The 13,495-nt window shown below is 42.1% G+C and overlaps 1 non-coding gene across 1 annotated transcript; it reads right to left on the bottom strand.

Annotated features, from left to right (window-relative positions):
- Positions 1-5,365: 5,365 nt before the first annotated feature.
- On the bottom strand, positions 5,366-5,556 carry LOC142438065 (U2 spliceosomal RNA). Its single transcript, XR_012782531.1, has one exon. It is a non-coding gene; the product is annotated as a U2 spliceosomal RNA (small nuclear RNA).
- Between the last annotated feature and the right edge of the window lie 7,939 nt (positions 5,557-13,495).

The following is a 13,495-nucleotide window of genomic DNA, read 5'->3' as shown; positions in this document are numbered from 1 at the left end:
AAAGTGTGGCATCAGGATGGGAGGAAGGCTTAGTAACCTGAGATATGCAGATGACACAACTTTCCTTGCTGACAGCGAGGAAGACTTGAAGCACTTGCTGATGAAGATCAAGGATTGCAGCCTTCAGTATGGACTGCAATTCAATGTAAAGAAAACAAAAATCCTCATAACTTGACCAATAGCGATAAACAGAGAAAAGATTGAAGTTGTCAAGGACTTTAACTTATTTGGATTCACAATCAATGCTCATGGAAGCAGCAGTCAAGAAATCAAGTGACACATTGCATTCAGTGAATCTGCTGCGCAAGACCTCTTTAAAGTGTCGAAAGTTGGGCATTGAACAGGAAGATGCAAATAGAACCGGTGCATTTGAATAACGGTGCTGGTGTGATGGACTGCCAGACGGACAAGCAAGTCTTTCTTGGGAGAAATATAAGCAGAAGGCCCCTTAGAGGCAAGGATGGTGAGACTTTGTCTCAAAAACACTGAACATGTTGTCAGGAGAAATCGGTCTCTGGAGAAGGACATTATACTTGGAGGAGCAGAGGACAGCATAAAAGAGGAAGGCCTTGACAAGATGGATTGACCCCATCGCTGCGACAAGGGACTCAAACAAAAGGACAAAGTGAAGTTGGTGCAGGATCAGGCAGTGTATCCTTCTTGCTATGACTCAGACCACCTCGTTGGCTCCGAACAACAAGAACACTTTGTCCTGGATAGCAGGTATAATACAAACGTTGTCAGTTGCCAGGGAGGCACTGAGTAATTTTTTTTAAGGTGGCATTTGGCCAAATAAATTTGTGAGCCTCTGCTCTAAAGTGCCTTCACCTGATGTCTACATTCTTCTATGTAAATATGACTATGTGCCTTAATCTGCCATTTTTATAACTCAGAAGTGATCAGACTTAGACCCCATCTTACTCTGGTGTTGGCCAATTAATATAACAAGGAAGACCTCTTTCCCAACAGATACTCAAGCGCCAGCACTCAACCCATATTGGGTGGACACAGTGCTCAGGTGCGTCTACCTCCCTAGGAGGAATCTGAAATACTGAGGTCTGTGGGAGGGAGTAAAACAACAAAATAGGACTTAGCCTGTGGCGTGAATGCGCCTGTGTCAATGGGCAATTAAATTCCCTGCAGCTCCTTTTTTTTTTTTATGTGCTAGAAAGAGCTGGAACAAGATCTCTGAGAAATCTCTCAAAGGCCTTCTGGTTTTACAAATGAGGCTCAAGACAAGGATGCGCATCCCTTCCCTGACACCACTTCACCTCTTCACTCAGCCAACATCATGACTTATTTTCTGCTGGAGTCCTTGCGTGGGGCCACAGTTAATGATCTTGACTATCCACTAAAAGGCTGGTGGTTTGATTCCACCCAGAGGCACCTCAGAAGAAAAGTCTGGTGATCTCCTTCCCATAAACTAGCCATTGAAAAACACTGTGGAGTACAGATCTACTTGGACACCCACAGAGTGGCCATGAGTTAGGGTCAACTTGACAGCTGCTGGTTTGGTAATTTGGTTGAATGGAGCTGATCAGATTCACATTGTAGTGAGATGACTTTGGAGGCAGCATGGAAAGTGGATGGGGAAGCAATGGGACAGCAGGCAGGCAGGGGGACTGCTATTGAACCTCTCAAACAGGAAGCTGGGGAGCTGAAGAAGCAATGTAATGGGGAAGAGGAGAATGGAACACAAGGGAAAGCTACTTAAGAAGTAGAATCCATAAGACTTGGTCACTACTGACTATGTCTGTTAAGAGAAAAGGCATCTGGGATGATGCTCAGGTGTGTGGCTTTACAGGACTATTTCCCAGGAGAGTCAGGAGAAATGATGCTTCATCGTCACCATAAAACACACCTGGACGCGTCAGCGTGGCATTGTCTCGAACTCATGGTTACCCCTAGTGTTAGAGTAGAACTGGTCCATAGGGTTACCTTGCCTGTAGTCTTTGCAGGAGCACCTAGGCGGTGCTTCCTTCCACTGAGCGGGTGTGAACTACCAACCTTTAGATTAGTAGTTGAGCACATTTGTGCCACGGGGAACTCATTCACCATAAGCAAGGACATGAATTCCCACACAGGGTATGTCTGTGTACCCACTCACGGACACCAACTTAAATGTTCTGAACTGGACTCCGGGAAAAGTGCGCCTAGTCTCTGACCTCTGGCTTTGAATGCTACTGATAGAAAGACCCACTGCCATCGAGTCGATTCTGACTCAAAGCCACCTGGCCGAGGGTTTCTTGGACTGTAAATCCTATTTCTCCCTCGGAGTGACTGCTGGGTTTGAATCACCAACCTTGGAGTTATCGGAGGGCTAACTGGTCCTCTCCTGCCTGACAACTGACTCAGGTCCTACCAACAGCTGCCCTGTTGCTGCGTGCAGGGGCGGCAGGGCAGAGTGGGTGTGGAGCTGTTAATTAGGAACCGTTTACCTGATACCCGATTGCACTGCTCGGTCCTCTGGCACACAATGGTCCATGTCTTAGATGTGAAGGGCAGAAACAGAAAGCCACGCAACCTGAGCTCACGAGCTTGAACTCTCCAGAACTGTGCCTGCATCCCTGGGCACGCACCAGGCCCGAGCCATGTCTGCACACTGAGTCCCTGGAGCCTGAAGAAACCTAACCCCTTTCGCTACGCCCTTCCAGTTCCACCAGGAAATTAACACTCGCCCAGGTACTGGCTCATAATTAAACGGAACAAAAAGACAGCTGCTCCTATCTATCTTATTTAATCACCAACATGCGTCCCTGGGGATTACTAGGTTTGGGGTGACTTAGGGAGGATTATTCTTTCATTAGTGCCTGGGGTCAGTTCCAAGACAATGTCATCAGAGCCTTTTAAGATACTCTCCCATGTCAAGAACGCTCCCTTTCTGTGATTGAAAGGTTACGTTTTGCTTTTTTCTCTTCTTACTTCTATTGGGGGCTCGTACATCTCTTATCACGATCCATACATACATTCATACAATGTGTCAAGCACATTTGCACATATGTGGCCATCATCATTTTCAAAGCATTCTCTTCCCAGTTGAGCCCCTGATATCAGCTCCCCATTTCTTCCCCCACCCTCCCCTGCCTGCCCTCCCTCACAAGCCCTTGGTAAATTATACATTATTATTTTCATATCTTAAATTGTCCTCTGTCACCCCTCACCCACTTTTCCATTATTTGTTCCTCTTGGAGGGGGTTCTAGATTAATTCTGGTGATCAATTCCTCCTTTCTCCCCCCACCCTCCCCTAGTCCTCCTGATATCTCTACTCTCATTGTTGGCCCTGAGGGGTTTATCTATCCCGGATTCCCTGTAGCAGTGTGCATATTCTGGTCTAATCCGATTTGTAAGGTAGAATTGAGGTCCTGATATTTGGGGGAAGGAAACACCAAAGAGCTAGAAGAAAGTTGTGTGTTTCATCAGTGCTATACTGCACCCTGACTGGCTCATCTATTCCCTGTGACCCCTCTGTGAAGAGATGTCCAGTTGTCTACAGATGGGCATTGAATCTCCACTCCATGCCCGGCCGCCCACCCCCATTCACATTGGATATGTTTGTTCTGGGTCTTAGATGCCTGATATCTAATCCCTTTGACACCTCGTTTGACACAGGCTGGTATGCTTCTTCCATGTGGATTTTGTTGCTCCTCAGCTAGATGGTCACTTGTTTATCTTCAAACCTTTAAGACCCCAGACACCATATCTTTTGATAGCCAGGCACCATCAGCTTTCTTCACCACATTCGCTTATGCACCCCTTTTGTCTTTAGCGATTATGCCGGGAAGGTGAGCATCACAGAATGCCAGATTGTTAGAATAAAGTGTTCTTGTGTTGAGGGAGTACTTGAGTCGAGGCCCAATGTCCATCTGCATGAAAGGTTACGTTTTTGAAAGTCACTACCAACCTACTATTTGTCAGACCTGTGGACATCTGTGATTTTTAACCAGAACCATCACACAAGAACAGTTTCTTCCCTGAGTTTCCAGATGCCTGTGAAACTGTCGTTCTGAATCCCCAGGGCAGTCTCTGATGAGGATGAGAAGAAACAGAGACTGGAATCAAAAGATGACCATTCTCCATGTTGACAAAGTTCAAAGAGCTTTGATTTCCCTATCGCTTCTCATTCAACATTTACTACCTCCTCGTTTACGTAAGTCTCGTTTACATACCTGATATGTGTGAAAGCTGGGGTGTCGGAGGCTTGACAACAGAAGAGCCCATATCTATGAAGGCATCCCAAATCAAGAAAGTTGAAACCTTGTATGGAGATCAAGAAACATGTCTGTAGGGTACATTCTGCCCACTCATATGCAACCTAGTAGTCCAAAAGCTCTCCAAATGGAACCAAACTCACAGCTGTAGAGTCAATGCCAACTCATAGTGATCCTATAGAAGAGAGTAGAATTCCCCCCTGTGAGTTTCTGAGCCTGTAACACTTTACAGGAGTAGAAAACCTTGTCTTCTCTCACAGAGCAGCAGGTGATTTTGAACCACTGACCTTGCAGATCCCACCCCAACTCATAACCACCATGCCACCAAGGCTCCATGCCAATGAGCTCAAATGTCATTAAAAAATTAAATCCATTTATAGTGGGAGAAAGATGAAGTTATCTACTCCCTTAAAGATTTACAGCCTTGCTGTGAAGAAGCTCTATGACATTGACGTAGCAAAGGTCAACACCTTGATCAGGCCTGACGGTGAGAAGAAGGCATATGTTCGACTGGCTCCTGACTGATGCTTTAGATGTTGCCAACAAAATTGGAATCATCTAAAGTGAGCCCAGCTGGCTAATCCTAAATATAAACTCTTTCAATATAAAAAAAAAAATTTACAGCCTTGAAAACCCTATAATTGTGTTGTTGAGTCAGATTGTACCTGATGGCAGTGCAGGTACCGCCAGCCACCTACCCGAAGCAAATGCGTATTATCTTTGGGAAATCCCAGCCTTAACATTATTCAACAAACCACTTTGCAAGTGCAACACCTAACACAGACAAAAATAATCAAATGAGAAAACATGAGCGAAAACCAGCAAAACCTTTCTAGTTTTTAGACACTAGAAAAAGAATTGCAGGGGTGTCATACAATGAAGCTAACAAATACATGCTGATAATAATCAGGGAGCTAAAGGACCACACGGGCATTTTTCTACCACAACAAAAAATTATTTTTAAAGAACTAAAGGTAAGGATTAAAATTCTAAGATTATAATGACCATGGCAATGGAGAAGTCGGTGGAGAGGTTCTGCCTTGTATAAGACCCAGCTGATGATCCAGTCAGTGGGAAAGAAGTCGGGAGAGGAGGAAAAAATGGAACAGAAGCAGTATTTGCAGAGATACTGGCTGAAATTTTTCCAAAGCTAATTTTTCCCCCCACCGGTCCTGGAAGTACTACAATACCAGGTCGATGCGTGGAGTGGACGGAGCAAGCTCCTTTTCCATATCCTTGCTCCAAAAATCCATTTAATATATTGTCCTCGGATAGAGGACGTATCAGACATTAAACTGATAAGAACAGATAGTACACTTGATCTTAGCCAAAAGCCCGAGAAGCGATTCAAAGCTAATTTTTGTAAAACACACCGAACCAACGATTTACCAAGTCTTATGAATTCTGTTGTTGTTGTTGTTGTTGCTGCTGCTGTTGGGTGCCATCAGTAGGTTTCCAAGCACGGTGACTTTGTGAACAACACAATGAAACCCTGCTCAGTGTTGTACCATTCACAATCGTACTATCTTGGGGTCCCTGTTGGAGCCGCTGTGTAATTCCACCTCACGGAGGCGCTGTCTTCTTCACTGACCAAGCATGATGGTCTTTCCAGCAGCTCCTCCTTCCTGATAGCCTTCCAGAGGAAGTGAGACAATGTCTCCCCATCCTTGCTTCCAAAGAGAATTCTGTCTTTATTTCTTCTAAGAATTCTAACATGGTAAAAAAAAAAAAAAAGAGAGAGAGAGAGAGAGAGAGAGAGACAGAGAGAGAGAGAGAGAGAGAGAGAAAATAACTGCCAGGTAAAATTCTAAAACTCAAACACAAAGAGTGAGAGGAAAATAATAAGATTGCCTACAAAGCTACACCAATTGTCAGAAAAGTGTCTTCTTAACAAAATAGATAAAGTGAAAGGGATTTTTACACAAATAAATAATGGACTATGTTGTAGAGAGACAGGGCTTTCTACACTCTACAGTCTTGGGACACTAACGGGGGTAGCTCTACCCTGTCCTCTAGGGTCGCTGTGAGCTAGCATCAACTCAAATGGCAGTGAGCTATCTTTAAAGTCCTGAATGAAAACTAACGTAGAATTCTATATCCAGTGAGAACCTTCGGTAACTAAGGATGCTTGATGTTAGGTACCATCGAACTGATTCCAACTCATAACGAGCCACGGCCAACACAATGAGTGCTTCCCAGTCCTGACGATGCTCACGATCATTGTCATGTTCTAGCCCATCATTGCAGCCATCGCGTCAATTCACCTTGTGGAGGATCTTCCTCTCTTCCTCTGCCCTTCCTTTGATCAGGCATGATGTCCTTTTCAGGCACTACTTTTTCTTGATAACACGTCCAAAGTATGTGTGACAACGTCTCGCTATCCTTGCCTCTTAGGAGCATTCTAGCTATACTTCTACACAAGAGAGATTTGTGTGTTCTTTTGGCAGCCCACAGCACATTCAATATTCTCTGCCAGCACCATAATTCAAACGCATCCATGCTTATTGTCTTACTGATTCAGCGTCCAACTTTCACATATACGTGGTGATTGAAAATCCCACAGCTTGGGTCAAGTGCACCGTAGTTCTCAAAGTAACCTTCTTGATGTTCACCACTTTAAAGAGGCCTTGTGCAGGAGATGTCCTAATGCAATGTGTCATTTGATCTCTTGACTGCTGCTTCCATGAGCATTGATTGTGAATCCAAGCAAGATTAAATCCTTGACAGCTTCCTCTTTTCTCTTATCGTTATGTTGGCTATTGATCCAGTTGTATACTTTTTCTTTACATTAAGTTGTAACCCATATCTCATGAGCTGTATCTTAGAATTTCATTGACAAGTGCTTCAAGTCCTCACACGCCAAGTTGTGCCTCCTGCTTGTTGTGTAGCTTGTTAATAACTCTCCCTCCATTCCTGATGCCACATTCTTCTTCATATAAACCAGGTCCCCTGATTATTTTCTCGGCATACAGATTAAATAAGTATGAAGAGAGAATACACACCCTTCCTGATTTCAAACTATGCATTATTCTCATGTTCTTTTCACACAACTGCCTCTTGACCCATGTACAGTTGTCACATGAGCACAATGAAGTGTTCTGGAATTTCATTCATATCACAGTTATACATCGTTTTGGGCTTGGTTTCCTAAGATCCATACTGTCTAATGCCTTTTCTTAGACAATAAAACCCAAGTAAACGTCTTTCGGGTATTCTCTGCTTTCAGTTAAGATGCACCTGACATCAGCAATGATATCACTTCTTCCGCATCCTCTTCTGGATCAGGCCTGAAATACTGGCAGTGCTCTATCAAGGTACCACTGCAACTATTTGAAAAGTTCTTCAACAAAATTTTATTTTACATGCTGTGAAGGATATTTTTCTCTAATTTTCACATTCTTTTGGGCCACCTTTCTTTGGAATGGGTACAAAGATGGATCTCATCCTGTCAGTGTGCCAGGTGACTCTCTGCCAAATTTCTTGGCATACATGGGTGAGCTTTATCAGCTTGTTGAAACATTTCCCTTGGTATTCCATCAGTACGTCTTGGACGTCTTCCTTCAGTACTGTTATTCTTGATCATAGTCTACCTCTTGAAATGGCTGTATGTCAAGTCGTTCTTTTTAGCACCGTGGCTGTGCATTCTTTCATCTTCTTCCTTCCTACATCATCCAGTATTTTGCCCCTAGGATCTTTCAACATTGCAACTCAAGTCTTGGAGTTTTTCTTCAGTTGTTTTGCTTTAAGATATATGGAACATGTTCTTCCTTTTTTGTTTTCTAACTCTGCATATTTTCACATTTAATTATAATGCTTCTTGGTTTCTCAAGCTGCCCTTTGAAATGCTTTGTTCAGCTGATTTATTTCACCATCTCGTCCATTTGTCTTCACTTCTCTGTGGTCAAGAGCACATTTCAGAGTCTCTCCTGACATTCACTTTCATCTTTCCTTTTGTTCCTGTTGTTTTGCTTTCTACTTATATGATGTTCATGATGTCATCTCTTAGCTCATCAAGTCTTCTGTATCACTGTTCAATGCAGCAAATCTGTTCTCAAAAACCAGGGAGGATAAACTCAAGGTCATATTTTGGCTCCCATGGACTTGTTTTAGTTTTCCTCAGCTTCAATTTGAACTTACATATGAGAAATTCATGGTTCCACACTCGGCTCCTGACTTCATTTTAGCTGTTGATATTGAGCTTCTCCGTTGTCCTTTCCCTCAGATGGAGTCAACTTGACTTCCACGTATTCCACCTGGAGGAGTCCACATCTGTAGTTGCCATTTGTGGTGAAAATGGTATTTGCTATGAAAAAGTCATTGGTATGCTATCTATCTCAATGGTGAAATCTATACCAATGGTAAATTTCTATTACGTGATCTCCAACTTCTTTCCTATCACCAAGACCATCGATTCCAACTACTATTCCATCCTCTGTTCCCAACATTTGCATTCCAATCGCCAGTAATTATCAATACATCTTGCTTGCATGTTTAACCAATTTCAGACAGAAGATAACGGTAGAATTCAATTTCTTCCCCACTAGCTCAGTGATTGGTGCATAAATTTGAATAATAGTAGTATTGATTTGATTTCCTTATTTGTGGGCACATACTATCCACAGACAGAATTGTACTTCATTGTACTTCAAGAAAGATCTTTGAATGACCTTTTTCAGTTTTTATTAAAATAGCATTTTATTGGGGCCTCTTACAGCCGTCATAACAAACCATACATCAATTGTATCAAAGATATTTGTACATATGTTGCCATAAGTAATTTCTAAACATTTCCTTTCCATTTGAGCCCTTGGTATTAGCTCCTCTTTTTTCCCTCCCTCCCACCCTGATGACCCTTTGATAAATTATAACTTACTCTTTTCATATCTTACACCGACCACTGTCCCTCTTCCCCTATAGTTTCTGTTCTTTGTCCCCTTTTGGGGGAGGGGGTGGTATGTGTGGATCATTACCATTGGTTCCCCCTTCCTCCCCTCCTCTCCCAACCTTTCCCCTACCCTCCTGGTACTGGTATTCCCATTCCTGTTCCTGGATTCCATGTGTCATGAGCTCTTATCTCTCATCTGTACCTGTGGACATACTCCGGTCTAGCCCTCAGTGAAAGGCAGGACTGGGGTCATGATAGTATGAGGTGAGGAAGCCTCAGAGGAATATTGTGTGTTTAATCAGTGCTGTACTGTGCCCTGATTGACTCATCCCTTCCTTGTGACCCTTCTATGAGGGGATGTCCCATTGTCTACAGATGGGTTTGGGGTCTCTGCTCTGAACCCCATTCTCAACAATGTTTGTTTTCAGTCTTCTGGTGCTTGTTACCTGATCCCATTGACACCTCGTGATCACACAGGCAGGCATGCTTCTTCCATGTGGGCTTGTTGCTTCTCTGCTAGATGGCCGCTTGTTTAACTTCAAGCCTTTAAGACACCAGATGCTATATCTTTTGATAGCCGGGCACCATCAGCTTTCTTCACCACATTTGTGTGTGCACTCATTTTGTCTTCAGCAATGGTGCTGGGAGTGTAAACATCCCAGTGTGCCAGGTTATGAGAACAAAGTGTTCTTACATTGAGGCAGGGCTTAAGCAGAGGCCCAAAGTCCATCCACTACCTCAGTGCATTGCCATGTAAATATATGAACATAGGCCGATCCCTCTGTTTTTGTGAATCAATGCATTTACATATGTACACATCTATGTTTATACCTCTATCCATAGCTTTGCTTCCTAGATCTTCCATTTCCTTTTGCCTTCCTCCTGCTCCAGCATCACACTCGCCTTTCTTCTGCCTCTTAGTAAGGAATGACCTTTTTCACAAGGAATGCAACACCTTCCCTCTTACTGTCATTCATGACATAGTAAACCATGATTTTCTGATTCAAAATGGCCAATTCCAGTCCATTTAAGCTCACTAAAGCCTAGGATATCAATCTTCATGCATTCCATTTTATTTTTGACAACTTTCCATTTTCCCAGTTCCAGACTTTTTCCAAGTTCTAATTATTAATAAATGTTTTCAGCTGTTTCTTCTCACTGTAAGTTGTGCCCATCAGCAAATGAAGGTCCCACTGGCTTTGCTCCATCCATGTCCATATGGTCGAATCTGCTTTGAAAATGCAGCTCTTCCTCAGTTATATTTTGAGTGCCTTCTGAGCTAGAAGACTCATCTTCTGGGACTGTCTGCAAATTCCCTGCTGCTAGTCACAAAGTCGCCAGTGGCTAATTCCTCTGAAGTGCATGGCCTATGCCTTCTTCATAGTGTGTTCTTAAGCTGGACACTCTGCTGAAACCCATTCACTTTGCTGACCTTGCTGGTATTTGAAATACCCATGATAGTGCTTCCAGCGTCACAGAAACGCACCAGCCACCACAGTATGACAAACTGACAGACAAGGGGCAGTTCTCTGGCAAAGAAGCTGGTCGATTCAAACCGCTGAGCTTTGGATTAGCAGACAAGTGTTTAGCCACGGCGTTGCCAGGGACCCTCAGCAAGTTTGTGGTGGTTACGGTGGTTGCTAGATACCATCAAGTTGCCTCCAACTCATAGCATTCTATGCCCAACAGAATGAAACCCCATCAGGCCCTAAGACAGCCTTTCAGTCATTGTTAGGCTTGAAGCTAGTATGGCAGCCACTGTCAGTCCATCGCCTCAAGGGATTCTCTTTATCGCTGACCCTTCACTTCACATGATCAAGCATGATGTCCTTTGTCAGGAACTGCCCTCTCCTATTCAATGTCCAAAGCACATGAGGCTTCGTCTCACCATTCTCACTTCTAAGGAGCACCGGGCTCTCCTTCTTCCAATACCTTCATGTGTTCTCTGACAGACATGGTGCCCTCCGTATTCTTCCCCAGCCCCGTAATGCAAGTGTGTCACTTCCTCTGTGCCCTTGTTAGTCAGCTTTCCTGTGCATACAGGTATTTAGTGAAGATAAATAAAAATCTAAGAGAAATATTTTATTAATCCAAAAGTCAAAAAAAGAGGGAGGGAAAGAACAGATGGGATAGGAAACAAGATGGTAGCATCCAATCTGAGCACAATAACTATCTGTCACATTAAACTGGGTTCGTCCTGTTTATTTCAACAGGATTTCACCTATCATTACAGGAATTCCACTTTCAATATAAAGGCACATGTAAAGAGAATAAAAAAAGATACTTGTGGTAGCATTAAAAAATCAAAGTGATGGCCATATATATACAAATGTCCTTGATACAATTGATACACGGATTGTTATAAGAGCAGTAAGAGCCCCCAATAAAATGATCTATTGAAATTTAAAAACCAAGTTGGAAACACTAGTTTCAGAACAGAGAACTTCACAGAATAGGAATATTATGAGGCATAAAGAAAGACATTTCATGATCAAGGTCAACTCCTTAAGAAGATGCAACCGTACATGTACATGCAACACTATCAGAGCTTCAAGATACACAAAGCAGAAACTGTTAAAAATGAAAGTAGAGATAATTAAATCCAAGTTACAATGGGTGATTTCAATATTTCTCAATAATTGTTACACAAAATGAGATTAGAGCTTGTTCAACAACACTATAAATCGATTTGATCTAATTGATATTTATCAAAAGCTGCATTGAAACAACGAAAGAATGCACATCTAAGTACACATGGAACATCAAACAAAATCCACTAAATGCTAAGCTATTAACGTCTTAATAAATGTAAAAGGCTAAAAATCATTTAGGAGATAAGTCTCTGATTCTAATGTGATTATATGAGAAATCAATACTAGGTACCTAGAAAATCCATGAATATTTGGATACCATCCAAATATTGGAAATTAAACAATATGTTTAAGTAATAAATGGGCCAAAGAGAAAATTATAGGGAAAAGTAAAAACGTATTTTGATCTAAATTAAAATAAAATTTCAAAGTTTGTGAGCTGTAGCTAAAGCATTGTTTAGAGGGAAAATGATAGCATCAAATTATACTAGCAAAAAGTCTAAAATGAATAATTTAAGTTTACCTCTTAAAAGGTTAAAACAAATTAAACCCAAAGTATAAGGAAGTAAGTAAACAAGCGGCCATCTAGCTGAGAAGCAACAAAGTCCACACGGAAGAAGTACACCAGCCTGTGTGATCATGAAGAGTCAAAGGGATCAGGTATAAGGCATCCAAGAACAAAACATGATATCATTGTCAATGAGGGAAGGTACAGTGTGGGGGCCCAAAGCCAAGCCCGTCAGTGTGCAGTGTAGCAATGAAAAGTGTACAACTTTTCTCTAGTTCCTAAATGCTTCCTCCCCACCGATCCCAATTCTACCTTACAAATCTGGCTAGATCAGAGGATGTATACTGGTACATATAGGAACTGAAAACACAGGGAATCCAGGACAGATGATCCCTTCAGGACCAGTGGTGAGAGTGGCCATACTGGAGGGTCAAGGCAGGGTGGGAACTGATTACAAGGATCTACATATAACCTCCTCCCTGGGGGACGGACAACAGAAAAGTGGGTGGAGACGTCAGGCAGTGTAAGATATGACAAAATAATAATTTATAAATTATCAAGGGTTCATGAGGGAGAGGGAGCAGGGAGGGTGGGGGGAAATGAGCTGATGTCAGGGGCTTACGTGAAGAGTAAATGTTTTAAGAATGATGAGGGTAACAAATGTACAAATGTGCTTTATACAACTGATGTATGTATGGATTGGGATAAGATTGGTATGAACCCCAATAAAATGATTTTAAAAATAAACAAGAGGGAAAAAGAAAAGAGAACCAATAGTTAAAAAAAATACAATGAAACTAAGATGGTTGTTTTATTGTAAAATGTCATACAGCAATGTCTATAAAATATGTACTGCTTATTTATCTAAATGAACATTGTAAAATTAACACTTGATTAAAAAACAAGACATGGTCAAGTCTCCAGAGCCTCCCCTAGTTCATGTCCCACCCAATCACTATCTTCTCCATTACTCCCTAACTAGCATGACTTTTATATCAACGACTTCCTTGCTTTTCTTATCATCTAACTCTGCACCTGTAAGTCTAGTTGTGCGTTTTATTAACTACAGTTCATAATACAATATACTTTAAAAAACTAAAATATACTGTCTTTCATCTAAATTCTTACTGTGTAACATATAGTATAGGCACTTGCAAGTGTTTTTCTAATTAAGCTGCCATGCAGTCCTCTCTTCTAAACAGCTTACAGGTTAACATGGGCCTGTGGACCACTTTGAAGGTTTCTGAAAGATAAGAAATCTCCTCAAGTGTTTAATTGGGAATATTCCAGCACACCTAGCTG

Source organism: Tenrec ecaudatus, chromosome 1 (assembly GCF_050624435.1).
Source record: "Tenrec ecaudatus isolate mTenEca1 chromosome 1, mTenEca1.hap1, whole genome shotgun sequence".
Classification (NCBI taxonomy): Eukaryota; Metazoa; Chordata; class Mammalia; order Afrosoricida; family Tenrecidae; genus Tenrec; species Tenrec ecaudatus.
The sequence above is the reverse complement of the archived record's forward strand: the minus strand, read 5'-3'. Positions and strand labels throughout refer to the sequence as shown.